The following is a 14,922-nucleotide window of genomic DNA, read 5'->3' on the forward strand; positions in this document are numbered from 1 at the left end:
GTCCCTTGGGAATCCTTCCCACCCCTCCCTCCACCCCAAGCAACTACCATTCTGCTGTCACAATTAGTTTAAATGTTCTAGACTTTTATATAAGTGCAATCATACAGTACTCATTTATGTCTGTTTTTTCCCGCTCAGCATGATTATTTTGAAATTCATCAGTTATTATTGGCATCAACAATTCATTTCTCTTTATCACCGAGTAGTAAGTACTCCACTGTGTGGCTGTCCCACAAGCCATGAATGGTTATTCATTCACTCGTTGATGGACATTTGAGTTGTTTCCAGTGTTTTATACTGCTCTCTGGTGCTGGCAAGTCTCCCCAAGGGCTCTGAAGACTCCCCAAGAGTCTCAGTGGGCTGGACTCTTCCAACCCAACACACCCAGACCCAAACCAAGGCAGCTCAGCTGATAGCTTTATCAACTTGGCTTTCTCCTTCAGCCCAGTTCTACAAACTCTGAACTTCAGCAGCTCTGGATTCAAATTCTTCCTTCACCACCGAATGACCACGAACCTTGGGAAAGCTACTGATTTCCTTTGTGCAGCTGAGTTTCTTCACCTGTAAAACGGGGGTCATAGTACATACCCCTTGTGGCTATCGTGAGCCTTAACATCACCACATGCCAAATGCTTGATGACGGCATTCCACAAATGAAGGTTTCGTCTGAACAAGAGGTTTCACCATTACACAATGTGAAGTTTGAAATTTGAAAAACATCCGATCTCCATCCTTTTGGCTGTGGCAGACTACAAAAAGTAAAAATGAAATCTCAGCATTGCGCCGTGTGGGTGTGAGCCGTTGGTTCAGGTCGCGGTCCTCTCTTTTGTTCTCCTTTAATTAGTGCCAGTCGCTTAAAAACCTCAAGTCTGCAATTTCTAGGGAGTGTCTGTCAGAGCTGATTTTAGATTTCCATGTCCTTAGAGGCTGTGGCTACCTAGTTTAAGTGGACAAGATGAGTTTCCTAATCTGCTACCTAAGGTGGGATAGGTCTGCAAATCTCATGACTGCCTTGAAATAAAATACCGAAGTCTCTGGAAATAAGGATCTATCTCCCCTTGGTCTGCTTGTCAGGGGTTCTTAGCACCCTAATCCTTTCAGAATGGTAGATCCCCAGACTCCTAGAAGCAGGTTGTATCTTGGATAAGAACGCAGGCTCTGTGGACAAACGGGTTTAGTCCCAGCCTGGCTGGGTGGACTTGGGCACCCAGGATCACAGTTTTCTCATCTGTAAAATAGGAATAATAACAACGATACCTTTTTTCTTAGAGTGACGTGAGTAATGCACACACACAAAGGATGCTCAGCCTGGCTATCGTTATCATTGCAGGACCCTAGGGAAGGAGAAGACCTGGGTGGTCATCCAACCCAACGTCCACGTCCCCTTCCTCTGATGGGTGGGCCCAAGCCTTGGCCCGCACACCACCCCTAAGAGGGAGCACCACTAGCAGCTTGCTCTGCCCTGGACAGCTCTGTGAGGGAAGGTTCTGGTGTTGAACCCATCCTTATGTCCCTGGCACTTCTCATTACGGGGGCTGGATTAGTCCTGCCACGTGGGGCCTCAGCCTAGCCCTTCCCTGTGGTGGTTCCTCAGAAAAAGAACATGCTTTTCCTTTCCTAGGCCTATCACCCCTCCCTGGCCTACCTCACAAAGAGTATCCCAAATTCCCTCCTCAGCCTTTCCTCAGGGACAGAGCTGGAGTTAACGGACCACCTGGTCACTAGCCTCTGTGTCGATGCCTTCTTGATAGTGGGAGCTGAGAAAACGTGGAAAAGGCCAAGCAGTTCTGGACCCCCCGATCTTACGCCAGCCAGCCCACACGGTTCCTGGCTCAGCATGGAAAGAGCTGGACGAGTTCCTCAAACAGGAGGGAACCTGGGCAAGTTAATCCATCTCTCTTCATCTGGGAGATGCGGCTCCAGGTGGCACCGAACACACATGTAATGCGCACAGAGTGCCCAGTGTGCAGTAGACGTTCAATCAGTGCACCGCAAAATTTACATTTTTGAGGACGTGTCCCTGAATCCTGCCGATCTGCGAAAGGACCAGGTCTGCCCCGTCAGGCCACACCCACCAGCAGACCTGGCCCTGACTCTGCTCGGTCACTGCCCCTCCCAGGATCCAATTTGGAAATAGCCCTCACCCAGGCAGTCGTTTGTGGGTATCTAACTCCTTTTTTACTCTAAACAGAAGTTGTTGTTCCCTTTGTGTTCCTGGTAATTAGAGAGGCCAGAAAAGCCATTGAGATGGTAGGAAGGGCTAGAGGGAGGGAGAGGTGAAGCCTTCCGGTCAACAGCCGGCTATTAATAGTTAAGTTTTTGTAGAGTCAAAAGTTACATGAAGACTTTCAGGGCGCTTGGGCGGCACAGTCAGTTGAGCATCAGACTCTTGGTTTCAGCTCGGGTCTGATCTGGGGGCCGTGGGGTCCAGCCCTGCGTCAGGCTCCGTGCTCAGCACAGTCTCCTTGAATTTCTCTCTCCCTCTGCCCCTCCTTCCTATGTGCTCTCTCTAAAATAAATAAATCAATCTTAAAAGTTATATGAAGATTTTTCAACTGTGCAGGGGGTCAGGGCATGCAGGGGGTCGGTGCCCCACCCCCCGTGCTGTTCACAGTCAGCTGTATATGTAAGAAAACAAAAATGGTTTCCCCATCAGTAAATTAAAGATCATTACGTTTATACCACAGGGCAGTGCTAAGAATTAAACAAGATAATCCAGGTAAATCATTTACTACAGAGGCTAGTGTGGGGTAGGCATTCAACAAGCATTAACCGTTTTATTAGTATTTTTGAAAACTTCTTTCACTAAGCTGTGCACGGCCACACCTTCATATCTAATGTCTGTTATCTGGGCTGCTTCTGCACTGCACTGGCAGAGTTGAAGAGTTGCAACAGACACCATATGACCCACAAAGCCTAAAATATTTACCATCTAGCCCTCCATAGAAAAATCTGTTGGTTCATGATCTAGCACAGTGATTTCAAGCTGTGTTCTATGGAAATCTAAGGTTCCATGCAGGAACCTCAGGAAAAAGAGAGCAGTAGATGGTGGGGCATCTTTCTATCAAGACTAATCCTTTTATTTATTAAAATTAACTAGTTGTTCTACCAAACACTTAAGGAAGAAATTACACCAGTTCTCTACAATCTCTCTTAGAGTATGAAAACAGAAGGTATACTAATTCATACTATAGGCCAGCAATACCCTAACACCAAGACCAGACAGACATTACAAGGGAAGAAAACTACGGACCAATATCTCTTATGAACACAGATGCAAAGATCCTCAACAAAATACTAGCAAATCAAAGCCAATGATGTATAACAAGAATTACATACCATAACCAAATGGGATTTATTCTAGGTATGAGAGCCTGGTTCAACATTTGAAAATCACTTAATGTAATCCAACATATCATTAGGCTAAAAAAGAAAAATCACATGATCATATCAGTAGATGCAGAAAAAGCATTTGACAAAGCCCAACACCCTTTCATGATAAAAACTGTCAGTAGACTAGAAGAGAGGGGAACACCCCCACTTGATAAATAATATCTTACAAAAAACCTACAGCAAACATCCTACTTAATAGTGAGAAACTTAAAGCTTTCCCGCTAAGATCAGGTACAAGATAGGGATGTCCCCTCTCACCAGTGCTTTTCACCATTGTACAGGAAGTTCTTGGTAATGCTATAAGGCAAGAAAAGGAAATAAAAGGTTCACAGATTGGGAAGGAACAAATATAATTGTCTTTGCAGATGAATGATCATCCATGTAGAAAATCCAAAAGAGCTGGTGTTCAGACAGCTTCCAGGCTGGTGAACACAACCCTGTACTGGAAGGTGGTACACCCCAACCCCGCAGGGACAGAGCACCTGTGCTTGGGACTCTCCCAGGCCTTGCCCTATGTATCTCTTCATCTGGCTATTCAAATGCATCCTTTATCATTTCCTTTAATAAACTGGTAAATGTTACGTTTTTCCCTGAGTTTCCTGCTGTAGTAAAGAATCACACCCAAGGGGAGGGAGTAATGAGAACCTCCAATTTGTAGCCAAGTCAGAGAGAAGTTGTGGGTAACCTGGGGGGTCTACCACAGATCTACTGCTTGAGACTGGCGTTTGAGTGGGGGGAGTCTTGTGGGGCTGAGGCTTTCAGCGGTGGGATCGGATACTATCTCCAGATCGATAATGTCAGAATTGAGTGACATTGGAGGACACAGCTGCTGTCACAGAATTGCTTGCTGTGTGTGTGGGGGGGGGACCAGAAAACACAACACCCCACACATTTGATGACCAGAAGTGTCCAAAGTGTTATGTGTGAAAGTAGAGGAGGAAGACACAAGAAGGGAGCTGTAGGGTTTTCCAGTACAACCATATATGGCAAAATGTTAAGATTTATCAAACCTGCAGGTAGATACAAAGATTTTTGTTTGTTTGTGTTTTGTTTTTTTAAGCAGGCTCCATGCCCAACTGGGCTTGGACTCACAACCCTGAGACCTGAGCTGAGATCAAGTGTCAGACGCTTAGCCAACTGAGACACCCAGGTGCCCCAGTACAAAAATATTAATGTTATTATCCTCTGTATCTTTTTTGTACACTTGAAATATTTCATAAATTAAAAGAAAAAGTACTTGATATGTAAAAATGTAAAACACTGCCAACAGTTCAAAAGGCTATACAATGAAAAATAAGTACCAATTCATTTAGATCTGTGATCCCCCTCCTCCAAGACCCTGATTTTTTTTTTAAAGATTTTATTTATTTATGTGACAGACAGAGAGACAGCCAGCGAGAGAGGGAACACAAGCAGGGGGAGTGGGGGAGGAAGAAGCAGGCTCCCAGCGGAGGAGCCTAATGTGGGGCTCGATCCCAGAACGCCAGGATCACGCCCTGTGCCGAAGGCAGACGCTTAACGACTGTGCCACCCAGGCACCCCCTCTGAGACCCTGATTATTACCAATTTCATATGCATCTTTCGGGGGTAGTCTACAAAGGCAATCTTTTTTTTTTTTTAATTTAAATTCGAGTTAGTTAACATATAGTGTATTGTTAGTTTCAGGGGTATGCAAATGCCAGCTTTAATATCCAGAAGAGCTGCTCCACTGGGAGGCATACCTGCACACATACCTACATCCTGCCACATCTGGATGTCTGACTCCACTCACCTGTGTGGGAAGCAGGCCTGCACACTGAGGCCTTCCATTTGGAAAGTCTATCTTGTGACCCTTTATTTTGAACACTCACTATACACCACTCTTTGTTTTCTCTGTCAGCAGACCTGAACCCATCTTGTGTGTCTTTCCCAATTGGTGATTATGTGGGCCTCTCTTATTAACTAGGGTCAGCTTCTCTGGAGAATGACTGCTTATCTCTTTGAAGTGTCCTCCTCAGGCTCCTCTTAGAATGAGGTTTTCTTTTCATATGCCAAACAACCCATATTTTAAATCAGATCGTCCCAAACATGTCCTTAGAATTTGGTGAAAATCAGTCCAGCCATTTTCTTAAGATACAATGCACAGTAGACAAGAAGTCACAAACTTCACTTTATTACATGAATAAATCTCCCCACTCTGACCTTGAGGGGAAAAGAGAGAGAGAAAGAGAGAGAGAGAGAAAAAAACTTACAAAATGAGAGCACACTTGACTTTTGTACCTTGCCTTTCTTTCTTTTTTTTTTCCTAAAGATTTTATTTATTTATTTGACAGAGACAGCCAGAGAGAGAGAGAGAGAACACAAGCAGGGGGAGTGGGAGAGGAAGAAGCAGGCTCCCAGCAGAGGAGCCTGATGTGGGGCTTGATCCCAGAACGCTGGGATCATGCCCTGAGCTGAAGGCAGACACTCAATGACTGTGCCACCCAGGCGCCCCTGTACCTTGCCTTTCTTTCTTACTTATCACTGCATCTTGAGATGGTTTTTTGTTTCCTATCAGTCCTCACAGTCTTGCCTTTGTATTTGCAGTATAAATACTGGTTCAATTTCATTTGTGAATATACAAATAAATTTGTATCTTTTCTTTCTAACATAAAGTCTTAATTTCTGTTAAGTGTAGGGTGATCAACTCATCTTTTCGCCTGGGATTTTTCTCAAAAATTTTTTTAAAAGATTTTATTTATTTATTTGACGGAGAGACAGCCAGTGAGAGAGAGAACACAGGGAGTGGGAGAGGAAGAAGCAAGCTCCCAGCGGAGGAGCCCGATGCAGGGCTCGATCTGAGGACCCTGGGATCCTGCCCTGAGCAGAAGGCAGACGCTTAACGATTAAGCCACCCAGGCGCCCCAAGGGATTTTTCTTAATTTTATAATTTAAAGTCCTGTGTCCTGGAAGCCCCTCTTCACTTTTGTCCTAAAATTTAATCATTAACCAAATATTATCCATCTAGAATATGGATTTTCCTAGACTTTTGCTAGTGTTGGGGGTTGCCTCATGCTTTTAGGTGGCTGCGTAGTATTCCAGGGTATGACTTTATCATAATTGTATTAAGCCTGCTTGCTACTAATGACATTTTGTTTCTTTCTAGAGTTTTGCTGGAACAAACAAGTCTTCCATAAATGTCCTTGCCTATTTTTTCTATAAACTGGTAAATTCCACATGATAATTTATTTTGAAAATAAGACTTTCCTACTAAACAAAACTCAAAAAGCCCCAAGATTAAAGACTCTTTCATCTTGGGCTCTCTGTGAGTCTCTTTTTCTTCAGGTGACTGACTGGGCTAAGGATGAGTTTAAAATGGGTTGACAGCCAAGGTCTGGGAAAAAAGCCCAGGCACAGGAGAGGCTTCCTGGGGTGCACGAGGGAGAAAAACAGCCCAGTGCTGTGCTTCCTAGCGTGGAGGGGGTGTTTATCAAGGCCAGTGGGAGAGGAGTTGGCCAGACTTCGAGGGGTCCAGTGTTGGCCAGGAGTAGGGCTGAGAGACTGGAGCCATTCAGCTGTGTTCCAAAAAGAGCAGGGATAAGAAGGAAAAACAAGCCCAGACACACACTGGGTGGCTGCCGGCTGGCCAGGGCTCTTGGTACAACAAGGCCAGTGCCAGGCGGTGAGGCCCAGCCAGCCGTCCCCCGGGATCCCACCCCAGACTGGGCAGGGTTAGGTCAGTTCCGCAATTGCTTCTTGGGGCTATAAGGAATGGAGTATTATGGAGTAGGGGATAATTCAGTACTTTTCCAGAGAGATGGGCTACCTGGGCCCGAAAGGTGATTTTCTAGTAAAGGGGTGTGTGTGATACATGAGTATCAATGCATCCTTTATCCTTCAAAGGGGCTGTAGCATCACTTGCCAAAATGTTCTATGCAGGATGCTATTAGCGAAACACCAGATCCAAAAGTCAAAAAAGTTCTGGAAATGGCAAGTCAGTCAAAATCAAGCAAAATTCTTCACTATGCAAATTCTCAGAACCTTCACTATGCTAACACTGTACTTCCTGACTCTTCAAAAGGAGATAAAGTATACATTGTTTCCTAAACGTTGAGTCCTTGGAACATCCCCTGCCCCCTCAGGGAACACATAACATCTTTACTAAATGGTGTTTGCTAACTCTAGTCCATAGGTAAAGGCAGGAGACAACAGGCCCACTTGTAAACCATCCAAGAATCCGGGACAGAGGGGGCCATGGAATCTGGCCAGTGAGAGCTATTGGGTTCTGCAGTGCCCTACAAAGAAGTGTGATGGGCATCTTTCACAGTGTAAAATAATCGACTTTCAGGAGCATGAGGGATCCCCTGGAATCCAGTTAGGAGCGGCCCCATGCTGGTGAGAACAGTTGAGTGGATATGGCAGAAGAGCCCAGGCTTGCTCCCGCCTGCATCTCTGCCCCTCACTTCTGGTCCCAGAGACTCAGCATCATTTCACCACAGTGATCTCTGGGGCTTCTGTGTGTCAAGCTCAGCACACACAGCGCCATGGGAGAGATGCCCCACTTCATCCAATTATCATCTCCACTGCATGGCCTCTGTCTGTGACTCCTCTGTGACCTCTGCTGGTGTATTTGTCTAGGTTAAAAGGCAAAGCCAACTGGAAAGAACCATTGCCAAGGTCCTTCATGGCCTCTCTGCCCTGAGATCTATGTGGAAAGAGCCGGTTTTGGTGTTGGAGAATGGAATGTCCTGTAGTAGAGGCTTTGCTGGCAATTCTTTCCCATCTTTGAGTCACTGGATAAGGCCAGTACCTTGTATCTAGGGTCCTTTGTCCTGGAAAGAACTAGAAAATGAAATGCTAAAGAGTTAGAGAGAACCTGAGTCCTAGTTCACTCTGCCACTAATTTGCTGATTGATACTAGAACGTTTTTCCTCTTCCCAAGCCTTACATTCTTCCTCTGTAAGATGAGGTGGTCAGACTATTTCAATCATTTTCTAACTTTCTGATCAGAGGAAGACTTCTGTCAAACAAAGTCTTAAGAGTCATCTAAAGCAGATAAAAGTGCTCTTTAACCGAAGTGTTTAAGGTAATACTACATCATCATATCATGAAAGTATTTACTATAAAAATCTGGATAGAGGTGCTTTTAGGAGCAAGTAGGTAGTTGTGATTGGGTCAAGGCACAAAGAGGGCATCTGAGTGGCTGCAAATTTCTTGACCTGAGTGGGAGTTACAAGTGGTGTTTTCCTTAGAATCTTTCAGTAAACTATAAAAATATGACTAAGACGTTATAAAGTCGATCACTGAGACCAGAACCGTGTCAATTAGGTTTAGCTGCAAAAGGCAAAAACTCCAAAGTAAAAGTGGCTTAACAAGATAGATGTTTATGTTTCCTTCACGTAAATGAAGTCTGGGGTGAGCCATCCAAGGCACTCAATGTGAAGAGGGAAGAGCTCAATGATCACCAAGGACTCTTTCTCTCTTTGTCCACCATATTCAACACAAAACTTCCAATCCAGAGTCCAAGATGGCTGACTGACCTTCACCATCATGTCCACATTAAATCCATCAAGAAGAGGGATGAGAAGAAGGGCATGCCTTCTCACTTTAACCCCCAGAAATAGCACTCACAACCTCTGCTTAACCCCATTGACCAAACCTTAATTACAAAGCCTTACCTAGCTGCAAGGGAGGCTGGGGAATGCAGTCTTTGGTCTGCATGGCCAGGAACCCACCCAACTGTAGTTTCCACAGCAAACGTAAAAAAAGAAAGAGTAGATTTAGGGGACAACCAGCAGAATCCGCCACAACATATTAATAATGGATTAGGGTTTCTGATGGGTTGAAATTAATGGGTTACTAATGTGGGTGTCTTTGCTGTTTCTCAGTCACACCTGTAAATATACCTTGAGGTATACAAAATGAGATGAATATTAGTAGTTTATGGCACTGAAGAAGCACTCACAGAACGCAGCTTCAAACCCCCTGAACTAGAAACTCCCTAAGAGCTTTTCCAGCTTTGACATTCTAGAGTTCTATGAAAGCCCTGCCCCCTTCCATAAGCTTATAAAGGGTTTTCTCTCTGGGGACTGGCAGGGGACTTCTCCGTTACCTTCAGGACTGAGAACTGCGCTCATTGTTTCTCCTGAGTCAGCACTCCCTGGCCAAGTATCTCAAAAAGCGCTCTGTCATTCAGCAGAGCTCCCCAGAGGGGGTGTAGTTTACCGAGGCATTGAAAACTCAGCATTTCAAAGCCTGGCCTGTGTCTTAGCTCTGAGTGGCTCAGACTTCCCCTCCAGATTTTCAGAGATCGTTACAGTAGAAGGGCCTAGCTTTGGTTCAACTCTCATTATTTTCAGAGGAAGAGGCACAGATCCACAGAGGTTGAGAAGATTATCTGAAGTCACCAGCAATTTAGAGCAGGGTGGGGCCGTGTACTGACTTGTCCCGATGCTTCCCATCACCACTAATTACAATAGCTTGAATTTCATGTACATGTCCTATGTGCCAGGCTGTGGGCTAAGCACGTCACAGGCAAGATCTCATTTAATCCTCATGAAAGCCCTGAGAGATGGGTACAATTTTTTCTCTTTTTTGGTCATTTTACAGACCAGGAAACTGCAACCTCGATTTGCCTGAGGCCTCACTGTTACTTGGTGTTGGATCAGAATTTGAACCTAGACCAGCGGAGCCTGCTCTTTGACCTTTATGCTAAGAATGACTGCCTTCCACTGATGCTCTTGGAGTGAGGAGGACAGATTACTATGGAACAGGAGCACTTCATCACCTGGATGAAGGCACTTGGGTATCACATCCATTCAGACCCCCTTTGCCCCAAATTTCTGCTCCATCATCAGCAGCCTGATGTCTAATTCAAGATGTCTCGGCACAGGGAATAACATGCCCTGAGGTGTGGATACCAAACTTTCCACCAGTCCAAGAGCCTGTCCCTCAGATTTATCACAAGCACCTGTCCTATCTGTCCTATGCTGTCTGTGGGAGGCCATCCTCCAACACTGCAAAGATGACCAAATAGAGCATCAGGACCTGCAAATGTCCTGACCCTAGATGTGGGGACACATCTCATGACCTCCCCCATCTCCAGACTGTCTCTGGACCTTGCCTGAGCACCTGCAGCTGGTCTACCTTTGTGACAGCTTTCTGTGTGTACACAGGGGCACCACAGCCCCAGGGCCTTCCTGCCTGCTATCACTCCCTTTTCCCCTGGGCAAAGGAGCTGCGGAATTGTCTGGCCTAATGGACAATAGGAAGCTCTCAGGATGAGGAGCGCCATGGAGCTGCTGCGGAGACCTGAGCTGTTTAGCTCACCCCGGCTCTTCAGGTTTCTCCTCGTCCTCCAGCACAGGAAACTTTAAATCCATTCCAGAGGCCAAGGAAGGATGATGGGATGAGGTAATGGGCCTGAGAGACTTTATCTTAGAGAAGGTTCAACAAAGGCCCAGGGGCCTAATGTATTGTTTTTGTTCTTATGCTGACCATCTTTCTGAGAGGAATGCTGGTGGGGGTTGGGCATGCTGGGCAGCCCGTTCAGAGGACAGCAGGGTTGTGACAGTGAAAGACTATCAGCATCACTGACCTGCCTCTGTCAAGAGCATAACCCTGGAAAATCCCAGAGCTTCACAAGGCCCAGTCTGTGCAGAGTCCCAATGGAAGAAAACAAAGTCCTACTGTCACAAGTCATTTAGAAGCTCTATAATCTTTACTTCTATATTTCTAAGAGCATTAAAAGGGATCTAATTAATAATCCATACAAAACTCCATTTCTGTTCCATGAAATTCCTTCATCTCCTCATTCCTATTGCCTAACTGCCAGGAAACTGCAAAACCCCATACCTAGGACTTGTGGATTTTTATCTCTTCCTTCCTTCCTATTAAGTAAAAAAAAACATCTCTTTAGAACTTCTTATTTTGAACTAGCCATAGATTCATAAGTAGTTGAAAAGACAGTAGTACTCAGAGGTCCCATGTATCCTTTCCCCAGTTTCCCACAATGGTTACATCTCACATAATTCTTTCCTATTAAATTTTAATAGCTCATCTAATCCTTGCAACAACACCATGAGATCACTATTCTCATGACCATTGTACATAAGAAGGAACTGAGTCCCAGAAAAATTAAATACATTGCTCAAGATCCCCAGAAATTTGGTGCAGAATTAGGACTTAGAGTCAGATTTCTTGACTCCAAAGTTTGTCCGTGCTTACATTAATTCTTTTGTTTTCTTCTCCTTCTTTTTTTTTTTTTTTAGAGAGAGAGAGCACGCACATCAGTGGAGGAAGAAGAGAGGGAGAGAGAGAGGAAGAGAGAGAGAGTCTTAAGCAGGCTCCACACTTAGCACAGAGTCCGGGGCTGGATCTCATGACCCTGAGATCATGACCTGAGCTGAAATCAAGAGCTGGACACTTAACCGACTGAGCCACCCTGGTGCCTCTACAATAATTCTTATTCTTCCCCCATCCTCTCCCTCCTGAGTCTCTGCAGGAAAGGAACAATTCTAGAGGCCCAGCCCCCGAAGGAATGCAGCTCTTCACATGCCTCAGAAGAGTAAGGGCCAGAGTTTGCTAAAAGTTGAAGGAGCCTCCCCCACATAGCTTGACTGTAGAGTCATCAGAATTATGCCTGTGACCCAGACAGCTGCACCAGACACTGCTTCAGCCCCTTTCCAAAGCTGTAACAAATTTTCTCCTCCCCTGAAGGCTGCTCTTTGCCTGGTGTCTTTCTTCCTCTCTCCCCTGCTTGCTTTGATGTTTCTCTGAAGCTGGAGGGTGAGTCTCCTCTGCCACGTAATGTCATGTCCTTTCTCTTAAAGGGCTGACTGTGGCTCACCATGGCTCATAGACATGAGAAATATGCCTGCTGAATAATGTGGGACCTCCTGAGAGCCAGAAATCTGGTTTCTTCTCTTGAAAGCGACAGAAAACCCAACCCAAAAGAGCAGAACCAAAAAGGGATTTGTTGGCTCCTGTTAGCAAGAAGTTGAGGAACGGGGCTGTCTACCACATAAGTATTGCCCTCAGCTGTGTGTCACAGAAACTTGATTCCAAAAGCTTTTATGTCACTTTGTGAAGCACTCTGGCCATCTTGGGATGCGCAGAGTAGGAGCAGTCCACGGCGCTGCTGCAGTTCCTTCTGTCAGCCGGTCCTGGTGGCTGGCATGCTTCCGTCGGCAACCCCAGGAGGAAGGGGACTGCGGACGAAGTTTCCCTCCGTCCACATGCTTTCCCAGAAGACTCAGGCACTGACTTCTGCTGCAAGTCATTGGCCAGAAGCAGGTCACAGCACTGCCACGGAGTCTAGGAAGCGGAGTATTTGGGGCTGGACATGGAGCTCCCTGAGCAAAACCGAAGGCCCATTGATGAGTCAAAGGAGCAGACAAGTAGCAGTGTCTGCCCCAGGCTGGTTTAGGGGCTCAGGCCACTGTCCCAGGGCAGTCTCTGTCTCTGTCTCTCTCCACTTTGTTCTCCTTCATGTGGGCTTCCCGCTCACGCAGGCCTCCGTGTGCTCTCAGGAAGGGTGCTACTACTTTGGGTCTGACATGCACTCCTAGTCCAGCCCAGAAGGCAAAGGCCAGATTCTGTGCTGCATTCCACCTCGTGTTCCTTCCTGAAACAGTTCCTGTGGCCGTGGAGAATGGGATGGCTTAGCCTCGTCTCATGCTCTTTTTCTAAGCTGGACTAAGAGTGCAGGAGAAGGTATTCCTCGAGAAGGAAATCAAGGTGTAGTTCCCAAAGAAGGAGAAATGGATGCTGTTGGCTCCAAATCAAACCCAACAAATCATATTGTCCTGAAAAACCTCAGGCGTCCTTATGTTCAGAGATTGTTAAATCATGAAGATGTGGGAGAACTTCCTAAACATTTGATTAAATTTTCATGTTTTAGATCAGTGGTTCTCAAGGTGTGTGGTCTGAGGTACCTGGGGGTCCCTTTGAAGGTCCAAACTATTTTCATAATAACTACTAAGATGTCTTTTGCCTTCTTCACTCCCATTCTCTCACAAGTGTCCAGAGGAGTTTTCCAGAGGTTACAGGACATGCAGCTCTGACACCTGATGTGTTTGTATATTCTTGTGTTTTAAAAAGATCTTTTAACTAATTTCTAGTACAGTAAATATTGATGTTTATAGCTCACTAAATGGAAGTTCTTTAAGGGCCACAATAATTTTTAAGAAAATAAAGTGGTCCTGAGACCAAAGGTTTGAGAACCATTGTGAAGGGTAGCAGAACACACCACCCCACGTCACTGTGGCCTGTTTTGAAGTAGCATATTTCTGCCACCCTTTAGCTGTTTTAGATCTAAAGTTCACTTGAAAATCTCAAATAAGACACTCTTAAATCTTAAGTAATGTTACATAACAAGTTTTCTTTTTCGTTTGGTTTTTTTTTTTTTTTTTTAAGATTTTATTTATTTATTCAACAGAGATAGAGACAGCCAGTGAGAGAGGGAACACAAGCAGGGGGAGTGGGAGAGGAAGAAGCAGGCTCCTAGCGGAGGAGCCTGATGTGGGGCTCGATCCCAGAATGCCGGGATCACGCCCTGAGCTGAAGGCAGACGCATAACTGCTGCGCCACCCAGGTGCCCCTGTTTGTTTGGTTTTTTTTTTTAAGTAATTTATTTATTTATAGGACAGAGAGAGCATAAGCACGGGGAGCGGCAGGCAGAGGGAGAAGCAGGCTCCCTGCTGAGCAAGAAGCCTGATGTGAGACTCGATCCCAGGATCCTGGGACCATGACCTGAGCCAAAGGCAGACGCCCAACCAACTGAACCACCCAGGCGCCCCTCCATAACAAGTTGTAGCACATTCTAGGCCCTCATCGATTTAACTTTTCCTATTAGGTTTAGCTGTGACAGAAAACCAAAAGTGGCAATGTCTTATGTAAAAATTGGTCTTGCTCTCATACGAACAAAATGTGGAAGCAAGCGATCAAGGGCTGGGACTGTGGCTGAGACCTAGATTTACTCTATTTTGTTGCTCTGCCACACTCAGCTTGGGGGTTAAACCTCATGTCTATATAGCTGCTGAAGCTCCCTCCACCCCAATTACATTCTGTCAGCAAGACATTTCCAGAAATTGCATATAGCACCACCACTTATACTCTTCTGGCTAGAACTTAGTCGTGCTGCCTACCTGCGGAAGAGTCTGAGAAATTTGGTTTTTTCAAATTCTGTTTGTCACTCACTCAGTTAAAATCGGAGTTTTTATTCCCAAGAAAGAAAAGTATATAAAATATCAGGGGTCAGCTATGAGGTTAACTTGTTTGTGCAGACCTTGGAATACAATTTCTCCTTTATTCTCTGCTTAATTGCAAAATATCCTCCATTTCCAAGCCAGCTGTTTAAAAACAGTGACCATATACAACTATATCTCTTTAAGTTGGTATTTTTCTCAATATCAGGCAATAAATTACTATTCAATGAATTGGTTGCTGAGGCTGATTCAAGTCTGCAATTATCATCCAAAACCTAGCTTCAGTTTGAAGTTTTTGTGATCATCAATGTCTATTCTTGCCTTTGGCTGGTTTTAAAACAAAAATAAAGCAATATGTTTAAAA

Source organism: Ailuropoda melanoleuca, chromosome 3 (assembly GCF_002007445.2).
Source record: "Ailuropoda melanoleuca isolate Jingjing chromosome 3, ASM200744v2, whole genome shotgun sequence".
NCBI lineage: Eukaryota > Metazoa > Chordata > Mammalia > Carnivora > Ursidae > Ailuropoda > Ailuropoda melanoleuca.